Source organism: Lolium rigidum, chromosome 7 (assembly GCF_022539505.1).
Source record: "Lolium rigidum isolate FL_2022 chromosome 7, APGP_CSIRO_Lrig_0.1, whole genome shotgun sequence".
Lineage (NCBI taxonomy): Eukaryota > Viridiplantae > Streptophyta > Magnoliopsida > Poales > Poaceae > Lolium > Lolium rigidum.
In genome coordinates, this window is record NC_061514.1 from 279,435,720 (window position 1) to 279,457,929 (window position 22,210).

The 22,210-nt window shown below is 45.2% G+C and overlaps 1 long non-coding RNA gene across 4 annotated transcripts; it reads right to left on the bottom strand.

The window, feature by feature from the left end:
* Positions 1-3,288: 3,288 nt before the first annotated feature.
* LOC124677824 lies at positions 3,289-5,996 on the bottom strand. Of its 4 annotated transcripts, none has more exons than XR_006994241.1 (4): positions 5,527-5,996; positions 5,336-5,459; positions 4,795-5,062; positions 3,289-3,590 (listed from the first exon to the last, which is right to left on the bottom strand). It is a non-coding gene; the product is annotated as an uncharacterized LOC124677824 (long non-coding RNA). The 4 variants fall into 4 exon arrangements; XR_006994238.1 differs by having other exon boundaries at positions 5,294-5,459; XR_006994240.1 differs by having other exon boundaries at positions 3,289-3,593; positions 5,294-5,459.
* Between the last annotated feature and the right edge of the window lie 16,214 nt (positions 5,997-22,210).

Genomic DNA, 22,210 nt, shown 5'->3' on the forward strand with positions numbered 1-22,210 from the left:
TCAAAAAAAAAAAAACCTTAGATTCTGTCCGGGAATGCTTGTGTACCATACTACCATTGACAATGTGCTGCCGATAAGCCAACAATGTCTGCAAATCAGACACGGTTTGTTCTTCTATTTTTATGCTTGAGAAATACTTCGAATCAAATGAGCCCTTAAGATTGTGAGTTCATGGATGTTCTTTCTGAGTGTCATTCTAGATAATGCATTTGTTGTGTGCGGCCTCTAGATGAGATTGTTGGGGGGCATGCCATTTGATGTCGTGACTGTTCTCTAGAGTTGTATAGAGTTCACTGTGCTCACTCCGTCTAGGTATATAAGGCGCACGTGGATATAAAATACAACTTTTTCAACAATTAAATTCATAAACTTAGTTTGCTCGCATGTATTTCGTTTAATTTTCATTTACTTTTCAGAAGTAGCAGTATCAAATCACATCTACTTTTCAGAAGTGCATATATCAATTCACATATACTTTCACGTATCAATTTACATCTACCATTCAGAAGCGCTGGTCTACAAAGCTACCAAATATCATCTCATGATAGTGCCACATGTCCTATGCATGAAGTAACGAGTACCAGATTTGGTTTGTGCATGAAAGCTTGGGAGGCTCAACACAAAAGGTGAGAATGACCATCATGTGAGGTTGCAAACTTCCAATGCCATGCATGCCGATCAGCAGGACATATTTTTATAAATATTTAGGAGCAATTCTCTAAGCCTACTATACTAGCACTCTCTAGAATAATATATAAATCTAGCACTATATAAATCACAGTCCTTTTAAAAAGAAAAGAACTTCAAACAAGAGCTGAAAATGACTATCATTGTGCTCACTATGTTGCTAATTCTCCACGCTTAAGATTATCTGTCAAGTCCTGCCAAAATTTGCATACCAAACTAGAATTTGCACTGTGTTTTAAACGGAATAAACATTGTACAAATTATAGCTTGGTACGGAAATTTTGGCGGGAATTTGCAGTATGTCCTCATCCTCCGATGATTGATTCACATAAATTTCTCACAAACACCCTAGCTAGGCGCAAGCGGAAGAAATGACAAACTAAACTAAATCAGGCCCCACATTGTTCCAGGGCCTAGTTCAATTGATCATTCATCCTAATGTTCCCTTTTTTAAGACCGCATCAAAGTTTCTGGGTGGGTGGTAACATAACCTTCCACATGTGGGCCTTCCGGTTAATGAAAAAGTTAGTGTACGGGTGGTAAAAAAAAAATCTTGGTTGTCGAGTTAGACTTGGTTGTGAAGTGTCCTGATACTGTCAGCAGTACCTCGATGTTTAAAGATCGAAGCCCAGTAGAAGTGCATGCTTACTAGCTAGCCATTCCTTGCTCTATGTAATTATCTGAAGCAGGAACCAAGTTCACGAGCCTCATATTAATATTTTAAAAAAGATGAACATTCAAAAAGACCAAAATGTCTAGGAATTTGCCTTGAGTCAGCACAATAAGTCCGTTCTTTGGTATAGCAAATCTTCAAGTTTGGACAAATGCAGGTCATTTCCGAATTCATATGCAACGATTGTCCCCATGACTTGAATAAGAATATACACTGCATCAGGTACCCAGATTGCCGGCACAAAAAAGTGCCGGGAAAGGCACCAAAAGTGCCGGCAAAGATTTTTCAAGGCACAAAAAAAAGTGCTGCGTTTATTCCAGTCGAGGTAGGTCTTTGCCGGCATTTTTAGAAAAATGCCGTTAATTGTATTTTAAGGCACTTCCAAAATGCCGCTAGTTAGTATTGCCGGCACTTTTGAAAGATGCCACGGAATCTTTTTGGTGGCACTTTCCGAAAATGCCATAGAATCTTTTTGCCGGCACTTTTCGAAAAATGTCACGAAATCTTCTTACTGGCACTTTTCTAGAGATACCATCTAAACTTTTTACCGGCACTTTTAAAGGATGCCTATAATTACTTTTTCAGGCTTTTAATTCTGGTGCCGCTGATTATTTTCTTAGGCATTTTTAAGGTTGCTATACTGCGTGCAAACATTCAAGCAATCTACAATCAAGCATACATCACACTCAAGAAGTCAAGCAATGTTTAAAACCAATATTTCCAAGCAATCTAGGTTTGAAACCAACATTTTGAAACATTCAAGGATTCACAATCCATGCATCTAATTAACTTCCATAACCAACAGTGTTCATCGCCACATCATGAACAATATGGTTTGAGACCATTAGACAAAATACACAACAAGGTTCATCTAACATGGTTCATCTAACTGGCTTCCATCTTCCATCTTACTTGTTCCTCATTTGTTCCCGATTCGCTTGCTTGTTCCTCCAATGTCAGCACCCTACCATCACATCTAGAATAAACAGAATAAACACAGAAGCAAACACTCCGTCAGCATTGCAATAGTCCATATGAAAGTGAGAACCGACAGATTTTTAATGTTACTGGAAACAGAATTTGTAGCTCTGGAAACGGAATAAATGATTCTCTGTTTCTATCGTGTGTGCATTTTCACAAGACACACGGATAAACTTCGAAAAATAAATCCATGTACTGCAGCAGATTTCATATATGCACGTGTTTTTATAGTGTATTTTCAGAGCATTGCTATTATATACTATCAGCCATACCTTGCATCTAGTAAGATATTGAGATGTTATAGTGTGAAATGTAAAGCACAATAACACATCATTTGTTCCAGCAGTTAGCTGACTAAAGCATTTCTCCACATCTTAAATCCATGGATAAAAGTTGCCAAGAAGTTTACAGTTCAATTACTTGTTTCATTCAGGCAACCAGACTTCACATTTGCTAGTGCTAGCCTCGAACAGAAAAAAAAATAGACCTACTAGTACTAGTACTAGGAGCAACCGAACCACTTCTCATGAGTCATGTCCAGCAATTTGGTTCCAAACACAGAACACGTTTGATAGCACACTAATTACAGAAATTAAACTGCAGGACATGGACTAACTTAACAAAACTTTAGATCACAAGTAGCGGTGAACAACCAAGATACTACCTCCGTCCCAGTTCATAGGGCTTGCACGTATTTCTAGGTTGTTAATTTAGCCAACATAATAATAATTTTACACCACAAAAATTATATCATTAGAAAGTAGAACATCTAAGCTTTCTAATGATATATATTTTGTAATATATCCCTTGTATTATCATGGTCAAACTTACGACCTAGGGATACGCGCAAGCCCTATGAACTGGGACGGAGGGAGTACCAAATGACAACTGGATGCAGGACTTTATGTCAGATTAAATGTTGGTTAAATGACAGCAAAAAATCCTAACTATGCTAACCATGTGATTTAATACTTCAAGTGCATTCACAACATCCACACAAATTTTCCAAAAATAGAATCTCAGCGCTAAAACTGAATCATGACATGAACTGGTAGTAGGGTTTTGGTCTCAATTTGAACAAGAGTAGTACCGGAGCCTGCCCTTTGATTCTAAGGAATTAAACAGACGGGTTACCTGCCCTTCTCGATATCCCTGGATACGGATGTTGTCGGCTTTGGCCGACTCGGACTGAGTACGCCCTAGCTGCTCGCTGAGGACGCACAGCCAGCACCTGCACGTCGGCGAGGACCTGCTGGAGCATTTAGAACATTTTAGACAACATTTTGGACTGGAATAGTGGTGACATTTTGGTGGACGCAACACACACAAGTCAATCATCTCAAATTCATAAAGAGAGGTGATTCGAAACGGAAATTTATTCTCGTTTAGCAAAGATCAAGCAAGGCAACAATAACACAAGCAATAAATAGCGAGGCAACAATAACACAAAGCCACCTTAGTTGCACTTTGTAATCATTAAGAGTTCAGGAAATCCAATTAATAACTCAAGTCATATTCCAGGGACTTTTTACTCAAAAAACAAGTTTCTTCTGCCTCTGGTCCAGCAGAAGAAACTTTCAACATGCTGCCAAATAACTTAATATAGGATAGAAAATCACTCAGCTATAGCAGACTAGGATATGGGAACACAAGTATTTATTTCACCCAAAGGATCCAAGTCTATTATTTCACCCTTGGATCCGTTTTCATTTGGAGGTTAGGACTCTTTATGACACTAAGCTCAACTTGTATTTATAACTAACTATAAGCGCATGATGGAGTGATTTTTAAGCATTTTTATTCCAGGTGATTCTACTATTCCTATTGCAGAGAGAACCTATTAGATGGTTAAGGTATTGGCTGGATCTTCATTTCCTTGTTTTGTTGATTTTCGTTTTATTATTCCTAACATAAATAGAATGGAAGTGACCCAAACTCCAAAAGTACCACTTGTTATGATCATAATATCCAATGTGTAACTCAACAAGCATTTAAGAGAGGCAAAACCAGATTAAAAAGTCTTTCTCACCCAAAGGATATCCACAATTCTTTTCCTTCTAGCTGAACCAGACTTTATAGGAAGTGTGGCACGCATTAGTAGCAGCAGCAGATTGCATTTATCTTATACTGTTTTGTTATTTTCTTAAGCTTGGTGAAGCACCTCAATTATTGGATGTTGCAGACTGCAGTCCATTCTCTTCTTATTACTAGGTATGAGATGAGATTGTGCCTCATATCAAAATCATATTCATGGCAACTACAAATTCGACAATGAGATCACACCATTTGAACATAAATACATATCAATGGTGGGTATGAGCATTTTAACGAACACATCGTGGGCAACAATTATCCCGAAATCAGAGTTGGGCTAGATTTGAAGACTAATCCATGCATGCAACCGAACATCAAATTCCAAACACATTCGCGAAAAAATAGGAGAGTGGACTCACCAGATGATGCATGCCATTCATCGTCGATGGAAACGGACGGCGCTCGTGGGCTGATTCGCGGATCACAACGCCGTGCGCCACCACCAGCGAGGCTCGGTGACGATGTGATGCACACGCCAGCGAGCACCCGCACGTCGGCGAGGATCTGCTCGACCTCCTCGCTCGCCGGCGACGGTGTGCACCTCGACCTTCATGCACGCAGTCTGGTCGGCGATGCTCGATGGGAAAACGCTGGTTGTCGACGAGGAGGCCCTAGATGTCATGGTCCCTGGCGATAAAAAAAGGTACAACAATTTAGGATATGTTCTGATGGATGACGAAAATACAAGGATTAGATCATGAGCAAGTACATTGCATGGATGGGGACACAGGGAAAAAAAAGATATCCAGCAGCTATATACAGAAGTGGAACTTAAGAATACACACGATATGGGTGTATACCCAGTAATTCCGTCCGAACAAACCACATCAATAATCAGCATTAGCTGGAAACAACTACCTATCTTTTGGAATTGACTATTGGTATCTCCATGGGAATTACCCAAACTGCAACCTGACGCAAAATTGCAAGGGGCTAGATGCCAGTTCGCAGGCGTTGTGGTAGCCCCCGCAGGACGCCGGTTCAATTTCAGTTGACCACCTCCGATCCCAACCTAGGACTGCTACTAAAAATAGAAAAAACCTATTACCCACTGGTAACACGGGCAGATCAGAGAAGGAGGAAGAGAGAACCTTCTGGGCATGCATCGGCCGCTGTCAGTGTTGGGCCTTGGCGGCGGAGGGGCGCTGGCGACGGAGCAGGAGGTGCTCGACGGAGGGGATCCGGAGGCAGAGCAGGAAGCGGCCGATGATGCCGATGCCGGCCCTGGATCAATCTACGGAGCAGGAGGTGCTCGACGGAGGGGATCCGGAGGCAGAGCAGCACGTGGTCGACGCAGAGAACCTGGACGTGGTCGTAGGCGTCGGGCTGGAGGAGCCATGGAATCGGAGGACGGAGCGGGGTCGTTGACGAGGGGAGCAGCCGAAGATGCGGGGAAGGGGACGCGGCCGCGCCGGCGAACCCTGAGCCGCACGACTAGGGTTTTCCGTGGGGGCGCGCACGGGAGGAGAGAAGCGTCACGGCTGCGGGGAATCTAGGGAGAAGACCCGCGTGGAGATGGGCCGGCGATCCGCAGTGGCGGAGGCGGTCGGCGATGGTCGGAGCCGTGGGTGGCGGTGGCAGCGGCGGCGTAGCACGGGCGTGACAGAGGAATTCAAGGCCGCGTGCGTGTGGGATGAGAGAGAGAGGAGATCTGGCTGGGGACTAAACACGCAAAAAATCTAAATATTCCGAGCGGCTATGTGCAAATATAGTGCCGGCACTTTTGCTAACTGCCGGTAATTAGCGGTATATTAGCGGCATTTTTGGAGGAGTGCCGTTGATTGCCGAAAGGTTAGAGGCACTTCATTAATTTGCCGCTAATTGAGTATGGTTTATTGGCACTAATAAAAAACTGCCGCTAAACATAGAATTTAGAGGCAGATTTGAAAAGTGCCGCACAAAAAGTGCCGGCAATGCTTGCACGTGAGGTAGTGATACCAAATGTTCATGCTTTCATATAAGGATATTTCAGTTGTCATATTTATACGATTTTATCGAGAAGACGACCATTGTTGAAGCCTCGTGGGTACAACACGTCTGCATGCATATGCGGGCCCAGCTCTTCTTCATTTTGCAACTGGCTTCACTAATTTGTCCATAATCATGCTACAATCCAAAACACAGTTGATCAAGAACACATATTACAAATATGCAGGTTTAAGTTAAATCTGATGAACAATTTTGCTAATCATATTAACTCCATTTATATGTAGTTAAGACAGTTTGAAGTTTGCGGAACCATCCAGCTATGGGAAACTAATTGCCAAGGAATGAGAGAAAATCAGACATGTTTATGTTGTTCTTGAGACCTCCGAAAGCATTCCGAACTCTTCTCATCCTCTTAAATACTACTCCTTGGCAACCTTGAGGACTACAGTGGGTAGCCGAGCTAACTTCACCCAAGAAAGCTTGATCGATCCAATAGGCAAAAGCAAAACAACATTCCTGCCTGCCCTTGCTTTGATCAATGCTGCTGCTTAGCTGCGCGTCACCAGGATATCTTCTCAGGTCTGATCCTTGTTAGATTATGTATAGGATGTCTCTGTCTTATACCGTATACCATATGTCTTGTATATGGATACCCCCTTGATGCACTCGTATGTCTATATATATCAACACGCAACCGGTACGAGCCCAAGTACCGTTCAAGCCAAAACTCCAACATGGTATCAGAGCGGGTCTCTTCCGAGACCTAGCTGTCGCCCGACGCTCGCGCCGCCGCCGCCCCTACACAACGTACGACCACTACGACCACCGCCGCCGCTGTCTCTCAGCCGCCGCCGCCAATGACACGATCTACATCTACAACGACATCAACGACAACAACCGCCGCCGCCGCTGTTACTCAGCCGCCGCCGCCAACGACACGATCTACATCTACAACAACATCAACGACAACCGCCGCCGCCGCTGCTCTGCCAGCCGCCGCCGCATCTACACGATCTACGTCAACAACATCTGCAGCCGCCATGAGTTCATCGCCCGCGACCTCGACTCTGGCCGCCGCCCTTGGCGCCCCTCCGGCGCAGCAGCTGACCCGCACCAACCATCTTGCATGGAAGGCGCTGGTTCTCCCTGCGTTCCGTGGTGCACGTGTGATGGGCCTTCTCGACGGGTCCGATCGTGCTCCACCTGAAACCCTAGAGACTGAAGACTCCAACAACAAAAAGGTGACGGTGGAAAATCCAGCCTATGCCGCCTGGATCGCACGCGATCAGCAGGTCCTGAGGTTCCTGCTCAACTCCCTGTCTCCTGATATTCTGTCCCATGTCCTTGGTGTTGAGACTACTGCCGAGGCTTGGTCGAAAATAGACAAGATGTTCAAGACTGCGGCTCGTTCCAAGATCCAGCTTCTCCGCAGCCAGCTCAACGACACGCCCAAATTAGGTCTGACTGCAGACCAATACTTCACCAAGATGAAGGGGTTCGCCTCCGAACTTGCTGCCGTCGGCAAACCTCTGGATGATGACGAACTGATCGGGCACCTTGTCAAAGGTCTCGACACCCGCCACTACAACTCTCTCATCATCAACGTCAACGGCAACCCCAACATCACGCTTGATGACTTCTTCGGGCAACTGAGCTCCTATGACATGCGCAATCCACCACCTGAACCCGAGTCTACTGAAAGCTTCAGCTCCTCCGCCAATCTTGCTCGCCGCAGTGCAGATCGTGGTCCTCAGGAGTCTCGAGGCCGTGGAGGAGGTGGTGGTGGCGGTGACTATCGTGATCGCCGTGACCGTCGCGACAACCAGTACCGCCGTGATGACTCTCGCTCACGCAATGATGGTGGCGGAGGTGACCGCTACCGCTCAAGAGATGATGACCGTCGCCGCAATGGAGGCAATGGCGGCAAAAATCGCCCTCGAGGTCGCTCTGACCGGGTGCCTACACCCTATGTTGATGTCACATGTCAAATATGCACAATACATGGTCATGACGCCAAGGACTGCTGGTGGCGTTTTCAGGATGATAACAATGATGATGGTGATCGTGGTAACAGCAAGGGTGCACACTTTGCATCATATGGAGTTGACACTAACTGGTACTCTGACACCGGTGCCAGTGATCACATCACCAGTGAGCTGAACAAGCTCTCCACGCATGAGAAGTACAATGGCCGTGATCAAGTCCGCACTGCTGAAGGCACAGGTATGCACATTAGCCATATTGGTCATTCAACACTGCATACCCCTCATGGTTCTTTTGATCTCAAAAATATTCTTCATGTTCCTAATGCATCCAAGAATCTTTTATCTGTTCACAAATTTACTCTAGACAATCATGTATTTATTGAGTTCCACCCTTTCTTCTTTTTGAGTAAGGACCAGGCCACACGAAGAGTTCTGTTTAGAGGTCCCTGCCATGGTGGTCTCTATCCCTTGCTGCCCATGTTCCATGAGACCTCCAAGCTCGCCTTCCTCACAATAAAGCCATCTTCCTCAACTTGGCATCGCCGCTTAGGACATCCATCTTCATTTGTGGTTCAACAAGTACTTAGAAGAAATAAAATAGCTTACACCCCAGAGAGTACACCTTATGTATGTGATTCTTGTCAACTTGCCAAGAGTCACCAATTACCATATCCTGTGTCTACTAGTGTTTCCACTGCTCCCTTGGAGCAAGTGTTTTCTGATGTATGGGGCCCTGCTCCACTCTCTGTGGGAAAACATGCATACTATGTAAGCTTCATCGATGATTTTAGTAAATTTACTTGGATTTACCTGCTGAAAAAGCGTTCTGATGTTTATCAAGCCTTTCTTAATTATCAGCAGTATGTTGAGCGCAAGTTTGATAGGAAAATTATCACTATGCAAACTGATTTGGGGGGGGGGGGCGAGTATGAGAAACTCAATGCCTTCTTTCAAAAAGTTGGTATTTCACATCATGTCTCATGTCCACACACTCATCAACAAAATGGGTCTGCTGAAAGAAAACATAGACACATTGTTGAAGTTGGTCTTGTATTGCTTGCTAATGCATCCATGCCTCTGAAATTTTGGGATGAAGCCTTTCTCACAGCTACCTTTCTCATTAATATTCTTCCCAGCAAGGTTCTTGATTTTGTGTCCCCTACCGAGCGTCTGCTGCATGTCACGCCAAACTATGATGCCCTCCGCACTTTTGGCTGTGCCTGTTGGCCTAATCTTCGCCCATACAATACTCGCAAGCTCGCCTTCCGCTCCAAACGTTGTGTGTTTATTGGCTATAGTCCTCTTCACAAAGGTGTGAAGTGTCTTGATGTGACTACTGGTCGTGTTTACATTTCTAGGGATGTTGTCTTTGACGAGCGTGTGTTTCCTTTTGCCACTCTCCACCCTAATGCCGGCTCTCGCCTCAAACAAGACATTTTACTTCTTCCTACTTCCACTCCTTTGCACCAAGGGGGTGGTGCATGTATTGATGATCATATTGCGCCTATTGTGCCTATTACTAACGTGCAGCAGGTTGAAGAAGCAGTAGGAGAAAATCTGGACGAAAATGCCGCTGAAAACAGTGAAAACAGTGCATCAAATGATGATGCACAAACTACAGAAAACAACGAAAATGGTGCTGAACACGAGGAGGAACATTCCTCTGCCGCACCCGATCCCGAGGCAGATCGCTCGCCGCCCGGAGCAGATTCTCCCGTGCGATCTCCCCGGTCTCCCGACCGGGCTGCCTCCGCCAGCGCTACGTGGCAGCCCTGCAGTGGCTCCGTGCCCTGCACCTCGGCACAGCGTGCGTCGGCCACACGCCTGTCGCCGTCGCTGTCGGCTGGAGGATCCTCTGCGGCTTCCAGCTCTGTGGAGGATACATCAGAAGGAGATTCTGCAGCCCCTTCGCCGCCACAAAATGTAACACCAGCTCCACCTCCGGTTCAGCCACGAACACGACTCCAAAAAGGTATAAGACAACCCAAACAATATACTGATGATACTGTAAGGTATGGTATGTTGGCTTCTACAGGTGAACCGCAAAATCTGACAGAAGCTCTTGATGATCCACACTGGCGCAAAGCAATGGAGGAAGAACATAATGCTCTGTTGGAAAACAAGACATGGAGGCTGGTTCCTCCTAGTAAAACCAGAAACTTAATTGACTGTAAATGGGTATATCGTATCAAGAAAAAGGCAGATGGAACAGTGGATAGATACATGGCTCGTCTTGTGGCCAAAGGATTCAAACAAAGATATGGTATTGATTATGAAGACACTTTCAGCCCTGTGGTGAAAATTGCTACTATAAGGGTTGTTTTGGCTCTGTCTGTTTCTCGTGGATGGAGCTTGCGACAGCTAGATGTCAAGAACGTGTTTTTTCATGGTGTTCTGGAAGAGGAAGTATACATGAGACAACCTCCAGGTTTTGAGGATACACGTGCTCCACATTATATTTGCAAACTTGACAAAGCTCTTTATGGCCTGAAGCAAGCTCCCCGGGCTTGGTATGCTCGGTTAAGTGCAAAGCTCTGCAAACTTGGTTTCATACCTTCCAAGGCCGATACATCATTGTTCCTTTACAACAAGTCAGGTATAACGATTTTTATGTTGATATATGTTGATGATATAATTGTCACTAGTCCTTCAGATGATGCCATTGCTGCTCTGTTACGTGATTGCAATAAAGATTTCGCCATAAAGGATCTAGGTGACTTGCATTTCTTTCTTGGTATTGAGGTAAAGAAAATACAAAATGGACTATTGTTGACACAGGGAAAGTATGCTTCAGAGTTGCTTGAGAGGGTTGGTATGCGTGGTTGCAAGTCAGCACCCACTCCCTTGTCACCTACAGAGCCCTTATGTCTCACTGGAGGTACACCTCTGGGTCCAGATGATAACACTCAATATAGAAGCATTGTTGGAGCATTACAGTATTTGACTTTGACACGTCCAGACTTGGCATTCTCTGTTAATAAAGTTTGCCAATATCTTCATGCTCCAACCACTGAACACTGGACATCAGTAAAACGCATACTTCGGTATGTGAAAGATACTTTACATGTTGGGATCACTTTTACCAGGTCTCGCTCTATGCTCCTTAGTGCTTTTTCAGATGCAGATTGGGCAGGATCACTTGATGACAGACGTTCCACTGGTGGTTTTGCTATATTTGTTGGATCTAACCTGGTGTTTTGGAGTGCCAGAAAACAAGCTACAGTTTCCAGGTCTAGTACTGAAGCTGAATACAAGGCCTTGGCAAATGCTACAACTGAATTGATATGGGTTGAAGCTCTACTGCGTGAGCTAGGTGTAAAACTGAAGGAAAAACCGTGTCTTTGGTGTGACAATTTGGGTGCTACCTATTTGTCAGTTAATCTTGTGTTTCATGCTCGCACTAAACACATTGAGATTGATTTCCATTTTGTCAGAGAACGAGTTGCAGACAATTTGCTAAATATCAAGTTCATATCAAGCAAGGATAAAGTTGCAAATGGTTTTACCAAGGCACTTCCAGTAAGAAAGTTAGATGAGTTTAAGCGTAATCTCAACCTTGTTCAAGGTTCAGATTAAGGGGGTGTGTTAGATTATGTATAGGATGTCTCTGTCTTATACCGTATACCATATGTCTTGTATATGGATACCCCCTTGATGTACTCGTATGTCTATATATATCAACACGCAACCGGTACGAGCCCAAGTACCGTTCAAGCCAAAACTCCAACAATCCTAGGAATGCGCTCCACCGCAGGATCTGTAATCCTAGCCCCGCTAGGTGAGTTGCCGCTTGTGGCTTGATGAAGACGAGAGCCGAGACACATGGTGTCTGTTTTGAAACATTACCGGAGACCTCCCAACCCTAAATGTGCTCTAAGAATTAATTGTGAAAGCATACTTTTTTTATGTGCTAATTCTCTCTACAACTGACATGTGCCACACTAGAAGCTAGGTTCGTTTTTGGTTACCAAGGTATGAGTTCTGGAGGGAGACCACCCTTGCTATTTTATAGCCTCACCACGCCATTGTCCCTACAAGAACGATATGGTATCTGAACACGCGCATGTGTTCATGTCAGTAAAGTTGTACGCACTTAAAACGGAACGTGGACAAGGACAAACATATTTAGGTGGAATAGATGTACCGCCTGATGGTATGAGAAGGAACTACGAAGTGACAAAAGAGCTAATCTGCTACTTTACACTCTCCAAGGGCTATACGGAAAAAATGGAAGCTTCGAACATCCTAATCTCTCATCCATAAAAGAAAGTCGGAGACTAGTCAAAATTTAGATACTACGTGTATCTATAAAGTAAAAAGTGTCTAGATACATCTGAATTTTAAATAAGCTTGCGACATTTTTTTAAAGGCGGAGGTAATAATCAGGCACTCTCTGGATTAGCAATAATTGTAATATAAATAACACTGACTTTTGCTTCAATGCGCCCTCCACTCCCTCAAACTCAAACAAACATCAAAGACTGAGATCACTCCGTACCCCTTTGTAATGAAACTTATGAAGAGTTATGAAGTGATCTTAGCCCTTTATGTGTTTGAGTTTAGTGGGAGGGGGCACTAGCTAGCATGCCTCACTGACCCTATTACCCTTTTAAGTTATATATAATTGTACTAGTAAAAATAATTACTTCAGGTTACACCTTTGAGGACTCCCCGAAACCTCTGCTCCCATGTGGCCACGCCGGGCCGCACTCGAGTGTCCCCTCCCTACGGTGCCGTGGTGGTAGATCCTCTGCGGTATCGATTTGGAGGGCGGCGGTGCCTGCATCGGCTTCTCCACGATGGCACTATAGGGTGGCAGCGGCCAGTGGATGCCTCAATGGGATCCGCACATGGCATAGTGTGGCAGTCGTCTGTCTAGCCCCGATCTGGGCCAGACGGGCTGACCCCGATCTGGGCCAGACGGGCTGACTCCTGCGCTTCTATGCAGTGAGTTGATGACATCGACCTCGTGGAGCTCCTCCTGGGAGTGCGGCTGTACCTACAGCCTAAGGATCCCGGGGCAGCGACCGCGGGAATGGCGGTAGCGTCCTCCTCCTCTGCTGGAGGTGGGCGGCTAGTTGTGGTGGATCTTGGGATCCCATGACTTTCGAAAATAATATGCTAGGTGACGACCCTAGCGGTCTCCGCGTGAAGTCACCAATCTGTATTTGGCCGGTCCTGTTCGATCTAGCCACTGATGAGTTCTGGACTTCTCCTTCGGAGGAAGACAAGGAATAGTGCATATGGCTTTCCTTGGACTTCTAGCCCTGAGGGGCCCCGGTCGTGTGCGCCCTCAACATCAGCCTATTCAGCATCAAGGGGTGCAACACAAAGCTCTGTTTTCTGTGGACACCGTGGGGAATGTCTGCACCAAGATCTCCATGGTATTGACAAATGCGGAGAATGTCATGGCAACTGGGAGGACTTATCAGTGATGGCGGGGGCGGAGGCTTGGATGCCATGACGACTCTCCTTCACATGTTGTTGTTCGTATATAGCTTGTGGGACGATGTTCCCATCCATACCGCCTGTAAGAATGGTGGTAGATGACTTGCAGTACAGGCCTCCGCAAGTGTGGGCGGCAACACTGGGGGACTTCTTTGTTGGTAGTGCTCCTCGAGTACCAAGTTGCGATTTCCAGGGTGAAAGCACAAAAAAAAATGAATTAGTGCTAGGAGGAACTAGACACTAAATGATATAGTAGAAGCGGGACCTCGGCGTGAGAATTCCAGAAATTCATTCCTGACAGGATTCGAACTTTGATCGTTGGGGTGCACCACTACGACCCCAACCACTGGGCTATGCAAACATCCTCAGGGTGAAAGCACAAGATCTTGCCCTTATTGATGTACATGGCAATGATCTTGTTGAAGGCATTATTTTGGAACAAGATCTTTCTCCAGGGTAAAAACCTAAGATCTTCGATCGCGCAACACCAACGTTTGTGCATTGTTACATTCTTGGAGGCGTTGCTTTCGGAGAACCTATATTATAGTCTGTGTGCTATCTGGTGGTTAGAGTGTTGATGCTATGAGTGATTGATCACCATGACGGGGCCTTTTTCCCTTTTTAGATGTGTGCATCTATAGGCATCTCCTTGGTGCATAGGTTGGATGTAGTTGGTATCTGCGAGATACTAATATACTTCTTTTATCAAAAAAACCTGAGAGTAGAGGGCAATTAGAATTTTAAAAAATAAGTTGCTAGCAGTTAGATTTTTAAAAAATGTGTGCGTATGTGGGGTGGGGTGGGGGGGGGGTAACAAAGCATACCTCTACATTTATGCGTATGGAGATGCCAACGAATTTTGTTGGGTTGTCTAATTAGAGCATGTATAATGGTAGAGAATGCATACCTTCTCTCAGCCATGCATGACATTTAGAGAAAGCAATAAATATAGGTCCTACAATGCATTATTTCTAATAATCATCTCTAGATTCTAGTGGTAATTAATTAATTTATGGCAAGTCATTATGTCACTAAGGGAAGATATATGGTACAATGCACAAAATGGTTTTCTCTACTTTTGTAAGGGATCATCCCTTAGCTAAGAAAGATAACCTTCTCTTTCTTATTTCCTAAGCAAAAATTCTTTGTGACAGCTCTAAGAGAAGACTGACGTTATCCCATTGTACATGCCTTTAGACTCGGTTGTGCACTCTAAACGAAGTGTTGTGACACGGTGTCAACATTCCTTCCTACGGTGTTTAAGGAAGCGAGTCCAATTGATGTGCTTGAGAACGAACATGCTTATTAGTTAGTCATTCTTTCTCCATGTAATTATGTGAAGCAATAGTTCACGAGCCTCCTCCGTCTATTTTTAAAATGATGAACATTCTAAAAGATCAAAATTTTGCCTCTTGCTTCAAAAAAAAAGATCAAAATTTCGAAGCATTTGTCTTGAATTAGCACAACAAGTCCTTCCTTGGTATAGTACATCTCCAAGTTTGGACAAATGCAAGAAGGGCTTTTTGAAGCCTCTCGTAGATACAATACACACGTATGCATATGCTGGCCCTGCTCTTCTTCATTTTGCAACTGGCTTGACTAATCTGTCAATAGTCATGCAACAAGCCAAAATACAGTTGATCGAGAACACAAACTACGAACACGCAGGGTTTACATGAATCTGATCAATCAGTTTGCTAATCTTATTAACACCATCAAACTAATAGCTTAGGAATGAGAGACATGCTTTATTTTGCTCTTGAGACCCCGAAAACGTTCCGAAGTCTTCCCATCCTCTTGAAGAATTAAAATATTTTCACAGGATTACAAAGTGTAGCCGACCTAACTTCACTCAAGAAATCTTGACAGATCCTATAAGCAAAAGCAAAACAGCATTCATGTCTGCCCTTGCTTTGGTCCATGCTGCTGATTAGCTGCGCGTCACCACTCACCAGAGTACTTTCTCACGTTTGATACTAGAATGCGCTCCACCACAGGATCTGTAATCCTTTCCCAAACGGATGTGCTGCCGCTGGCAGTTCAAAGCAGCGAAGAGCCGACACACATGGTGTCTGTTTTGAAACATTACCGGAGACCTCCCAACCCTAAATGTGCTCTAGCAGCTAATCGTGAAAGCATACGTTATGTGTTATTTCTCTCTGCAACTAACATGTGCCACACTGAAGCTACACTCGTTTTTGGTTACCAAGGTGTGAGTTGTGGAGGGAGACCACCCTGCTATTTTATAGCCTCGGCATGTCACGTCTCTCTGCATGAATGAAATGGTATGTCAGCACGCGCATGTGTTGATACCATTAGCATACGTACCTTGTTGGGTCCGTGTTGTGTTTCAAGAAGTGAGTCCGATTGAAAGGCTTGAGAACGAATGTGCTTACTCGTCATTCCTCGCTCTATGTAACTATCTCAAGCAACAATTAAGCTCACGAGCCCCATCCTTCTATTTTGAAAAAAATATGAACATTCCAAAGTACCAATGTACAAGCATTTGTCTTGAATTATCACACTAAGTCCGTTCTTTGGTACTCCTATGCATTTAATTTGGACGAATGGCTTGAGGCATTTCTGAATTCATATGCAACGCATGTGCTCATGATTTGTAAGAAAATACCAAATGTTCATGTTCTCATATAAGAACTTCCTAGTTCGTTGTCATATGCTAAGGCGACCATCATCCCCTTCCCCCTCCCAGGCGCCACCAGAGCCACCAGGGGGAGGGGGAACCCTAGATCCCCCCGACTAACCCCCACCCTCCCCTCTTGTCGCCATGGGGGAGCGGCCAGGCAAAGCCTAGTCGTCGCCGGACGCCGGTGGCGTTAGGGACTTTCCCTCCCCATGTGCATTCGTGTGTGGGTGTGGTGTTGGCCGAGCACCACGACGAGGCGGCTCACTTGCGCGGAGCAACGCGTGGGGAGGCTGATGCGTGTTGGATGGTAGCACTCATGTGTTTCGGCGGTGGATGCTTGTACTTAGGGCAGTGGCCCTAGATTTGGCGGTGGCGGCGCTCCTCCTAGAGGGGTTGGTCGTCTCCCTCGGCCTTGTCATCAACGCCTTCGCTGGTGGTGGAGGTAATAGAAGCGTTGGACTTCACGGGATGGATCGGTCTCGTGCAATGTACAATCCCTAGGGGAAACCCTAGATCCTCTGATCAGTCGATGGTGGCGCTCTCAAGATCATACCCTCCATGGAGGCATCGTCTAGGAGCTTCTTTGTTGTGGTCAATTCTCGTCTCCTTGTCCGGGCATCTCCCAGGGAAAACCTAAATCTGGCTCTTCAAGATCGGGCTATGGGGGGAGTGCGGTGTCGTTCTTCCTCATGAGGGCATCGTTTTTGGAGCTGATGCTGGCTGGAGGGATCTCAGGCGGAGTGGTTTGCATCTACCTCGTCAAAGTTGTCGAGTCTTGGAGGCGTGGTGCAGCAGGGTATTTGTGATACACACGACATGATAGACTTACGCAGGGTGGTGGCATGGTCTAGCGTCATGGCGGCGTCGATGGCAGGCATGACAAGGCGAATGCGTTGACCTTTCCTAAAGATGGGTCACGGGAAGGTGGTGGCAACGATTTCTCAAGCGTGTGGGATGGTGTGCGTTAAGGGTTTGCTAGACCAGTTTGAGTTCCCTACTCGCTGTAAGGCGTTTTGGTGAGGCTTACAGTTTTCTGATGATTGCGTTCATGAGGTCCGGGTATGGGGCCTCGACACGGTCACCCTCTTCATTAATTAAGCTTGTAGGTGTTGCGACATTTATCGTTAGTAAGGTGGCTTCAGTTTAATCTTTATTTTTTTTAACAAGATTTCGTAAAATAATTTCAATAAAATAAAGTTGTGTGCATTATTTTAATGTAGAGGCTGTGGTAGAACCTTCATTTCGAAAAAAAGTTCGTTGACATATGCCGGTGTATCCATATGATTTTGTTGAAAGGAAGACCGTTGTTGAAGCCTTGTGGATACGCTGGCCCAGCTCTTCTTCAGTTTGCCCGACTGGCTTACCTGCATCCGTCCATAATGATGCTACGATCGAAAACACACTTGAGCGAGAAGTACACATACTACGAATGCATGTTTAACTTAAGCCTGATCAACAGCCTGCTAATAATTTTAGCAAATACTACGAATGCATGTTTGACTCGAGCCTGATCAACAGTTCGCTAATAATTTTAGCACATAGACACATTGAAATATGTCGATGGGTAATAGCAGCCGAGGAATGGAAACTTGAGACGACGCTACAACATTCTCAGAACTCTTCTCATCCTCGTGAAGACAAATCCTGTGCAGGAGTGTACGACATGTAGCCGAGCAACTTCACTCACGAAAGCTTGATAGAAACTACAATCAAAAGCAAAAGCCAAACATCATTCATGCTTGGCCTGGCTTTGATCCGTGCTATTGTTGAGCTACGTGTCGCACCAGTGTACCTTTTCAGGTCTGATGCTAGAATTAATGCGCTCCACCGTAACAGCTCTCTACGTTGCTCCACCGCATCAGCTGTCGCTCCCGTTTAAGAAAAAGGGAGAGCAGAAACACATGGAGGCTGTTCTGTAAGATTTCCCGAGACCTCCCAACCCTAATGTGATCTATCAATTAATCTTGACATCATACGTTGCTTGTTAATTTCCTCTACCACTATTATATCTGCAGACAAGAAGCTACATTTGTTTTGGGGTCTGCCATTTTATATCCTCGCCGTGCCATGTCTCCTCACATGATCGATATGGTATGTGACCTTGCATGTGTTAATGTCAATACAACTGTACGCTCTTCTTTTCGCCTACATGCTTTATTTGTGTGAAGTAACTCCTTCTCGTCTTTTTTTTTTTTGAACAAACAGAGGGGTTCTAGACCCCGGTGGAGCTTCATTAAAGGAATATGTGGCAGGTACAAATCGCAAGGAGATCATTTACATAACTCACCCTAAAGAAGCTACAATTTGAAGATAAGGCCTTCTCATTTACAAAAAACACCCTAGCAAAGAAAAAGACAAAGCTATCAAGGACATGGGTGTCTCAGCCACCATTCGCCGGCGATCTCCAGGCGTCTCCGCCGAGATCCGAGAGCGGGGTGCTTGATGGCTTTCCTCCGATGAACAAATCCGACCACCAGCCACCTCCAGGATACCGAGGACGCACCACTTGGTACCCTAGATGCATCAAGCTCCGGCGATAGACCGAGTAGGCCTCCGCAATGGAGGTTGAAGACGGGCCACCATACCGGCCGAAGATCACAGCGACGACAATTGCAAAGCGTTGGTCACAAGGTGAAGCTCCAAAGCAGGTAGAATCACACCGCCGCCACTTGAAAAGAGATCCCCTGCCTCCGCCGCCACCTCGATGGCAAGAGGGACAAAGAAGCTCCTGAAGATCTAGGTAGCAAGATCCACATCAACGCTTATGGAAGAAAGCCTCACCGGATCTGCAGCCTCCACCGCACCTCCACCTTGGAGGGTCGCCAGAGAGCATCACTAGAGACCGCTCGATGCCGCGCCAAGACATCAGAGCGACGAGCTTCCATGGCATCACGCTAGACTCCATAAAGGTAAAACTAGGACAAGACCGAACCCTAGACCTAGAGCTACACCTACAGAGATAGGGAGGCGAAGACCTACAAACTACACTACAGCCCAAGCCTCCTCTCCCATCCTCACACCAGGCAGCAGAGCCGCCAGCGGAGAAGGGGAGGGGCGCCGGGTGGAGAGGGCAAGGGAGAGGACTCAGACATTGTTCACAAGCGAGAGAGGTGAGAGGAAAGAGGTAGATCTTCTTCCCGTCTACTAATCACAGCTAGTACATGGAAGCTTTTAAACTCCTAATCAGACACTTCGTGGATTTTCTTGGGGGATGGCCAGGACACGGTCGTTGTTATGAGCTCACTTTTACAAAGCTCATGCCTGTAATTTTACGCGGCACCATATGAATTATAGCCTTATAGTGTTCCCTCGCTGAGGACCAATGCTTTTCATTAGCGAAAAGGAGCGAAGTGGCGCTCTTGAAGACAAATCATATGAAGGAGTACAAGGGATAACCGGAACCGAGAACTTCACTCGAGAAAGCTTGACTACAAGTACAAGCAAAACACAATGTGAAACAAACGTTCGTGCATGCTTGCACTTGTTTTGATCCATGCCGCTACTTAGCTACACGTCGTGGATGTCCTTTGTCAGTTCTAATACTAGAATGCACTCCACCGCAGCACAAGAATTCTCTGCCCCGCCGTATGGGTTGTTCCTCGTGGTTCAAAAAATGAAGAGCGGAGACATATAGATTCCCTGTTTTGAAAGATTGCCCGAGACCTCCCAACCCTAATGCGCTCTATTGACTACTCATAAACACATACCTTATACGTTTTAATTTCCTCTACATCTAACTTGTGCCACATTGTACTTTACAAGATGCATTCGTTTTCGGTTACCAAGGTATGAGTTGTGTGGAGGGAGACCACCCTGCTATTTTATAGCCTCACCACATCACGTGTCTACATTATCGACATGTTAGGTGAGTATGCACTTATAACGAAACTTACTTACACACGTACAAACATGTGAATTAATATGTAGGCAAACTTTTTAGACGCCTTCCGGATGATAGGCCACGATTATCAATTTGATAGCCCTAACTGTATGAGTAGGAACGGCCTAAAATGCTGAAAGGGACACTTCTCGCCTACTAATCAGCTCTGTACTTAACATGTCCCAATGGCTACTAGGGAAAATGGAAGGCTTTAACAGTTATTGAATTTGTTTGTGGGATGTCGAGCTGCATGGCTAGGACATGGTCATTATTACGCGCTCACCTTCACAAGACCCAATCCTGCCATTTGACGCAACACCATGCATCTGGATTATGGACTTATGGTGCTCCCTCGCTGAGGATCGATGCCTTTCGTCAGCAAAAAGGAGTGAAGTGGCGCTATGTGCTCTAGCGTTAGACTATGCAGGGGAAGGTGCGTTCAAGACGACCAGAACATCGGCGGCCCTTTCTTCGCCTCCGAATGTAATAGCCGAAGGACGGCTTTCGCGGATGCCAGTGATGCATCCCACGTTCCACCTCCTAGATTGGAGGTCATTCAATGGAGTCACATGGACGATTCTAGTCCTCTACATCCTGAGTGGTTTCGTCCCCAGTGATGTTGAGGATGAGCGGCGTTGGCTTCAAGTCAATGGAAATGGCGGTGTTGGACCTAATTGCCTTTTCATCTTTTATTTTAGGATGCGTGATGTAAAAGAGAAGGTATGCCTTGTAAATTTTAGTTATTTCGTGGGTTCTTCTTTAAACTGTAACTGCCTTGTATGAAAACACAAACTAGACCCTTCACGTTCTTTCCCAGGTTCAAAAAAGAGAGACAACCCTAATACATTGTAAGTATTCTTCTCATCCTCTTGAAGGCAGATTTTCTACAAGAGTACAAGGGGTAGCGGAGCAGACTTCACTCAAGAAAGCTTGACAACAACTACACCCCAAAGCAAAGCCAAACAACATTCATGCTTGGGTTTGCTTTGATTCATGCTATTGTTGAGCTATGTGCCACCAATTTACTTTGTCAGGTCCAATACTACATTGAGGTCAGCAGCAACAGTAATCTTCCTTGCTCTGCAATATCAGTATTAGCTCCCTTTTCACAAGAAGGAAGATCAGAAACACATGGATGATATTCTGAAAGGAATATCAGAAACACATGGATGATGTTCAGAAAGAAATAGCAGAAACACATAAATGATATTCTGTAAAATTTCTGGAGACCTCCCAACCCCAATCTATCAATTAGTCTTGAAAGCATATGTGGTATGTTGATTTCCTCTACCACTAGTATGTGCCACACAAGAAGCTACATTTGTTTTGGGGTACTAAAGTATGAGTTGTGGAGGGAGACCACTCTGCCACTTTATATCATCGTCGTGTCTTACCTCCCTACATGAACAATACCATGCGAACTTTCATGTGTTGATGCCAATACAGTTATACACACTTAAGATGGAAGTTGGTGACACAAATACAAACATGTGAATTAATACATAGGCATGCAATTTGTAGTGGACTTCCGGGATGATAGCCCTGCGTTTTAGGTAGAATAGAAGGAACTGTTTGAAGTGACGAAAGAGACACTTCTTCTCGCCTACTAATCAGAGCTAGTACTTACGTGTAATGTTCTAACTATTAGATATAGCTGAACGTAGCGATCAAGTCTTGTATCTAATACGATAGAATCAGTGACAAGGGATTAACTTGTCAATGCCTACGGGTTATAGGCTAGGGTTTAGTTAGAAGTAGAGGGCAAGTAGATCTCGAAGGTTTCAGCCGAAAAGTGCTCGACGATTATGAAAACTAGGGTTTGTGAACAATGATTCGATGATCTCCTCGTCCCCCGACTCCCCCTTTATATAAGAGGTGGAGCCGAGGGT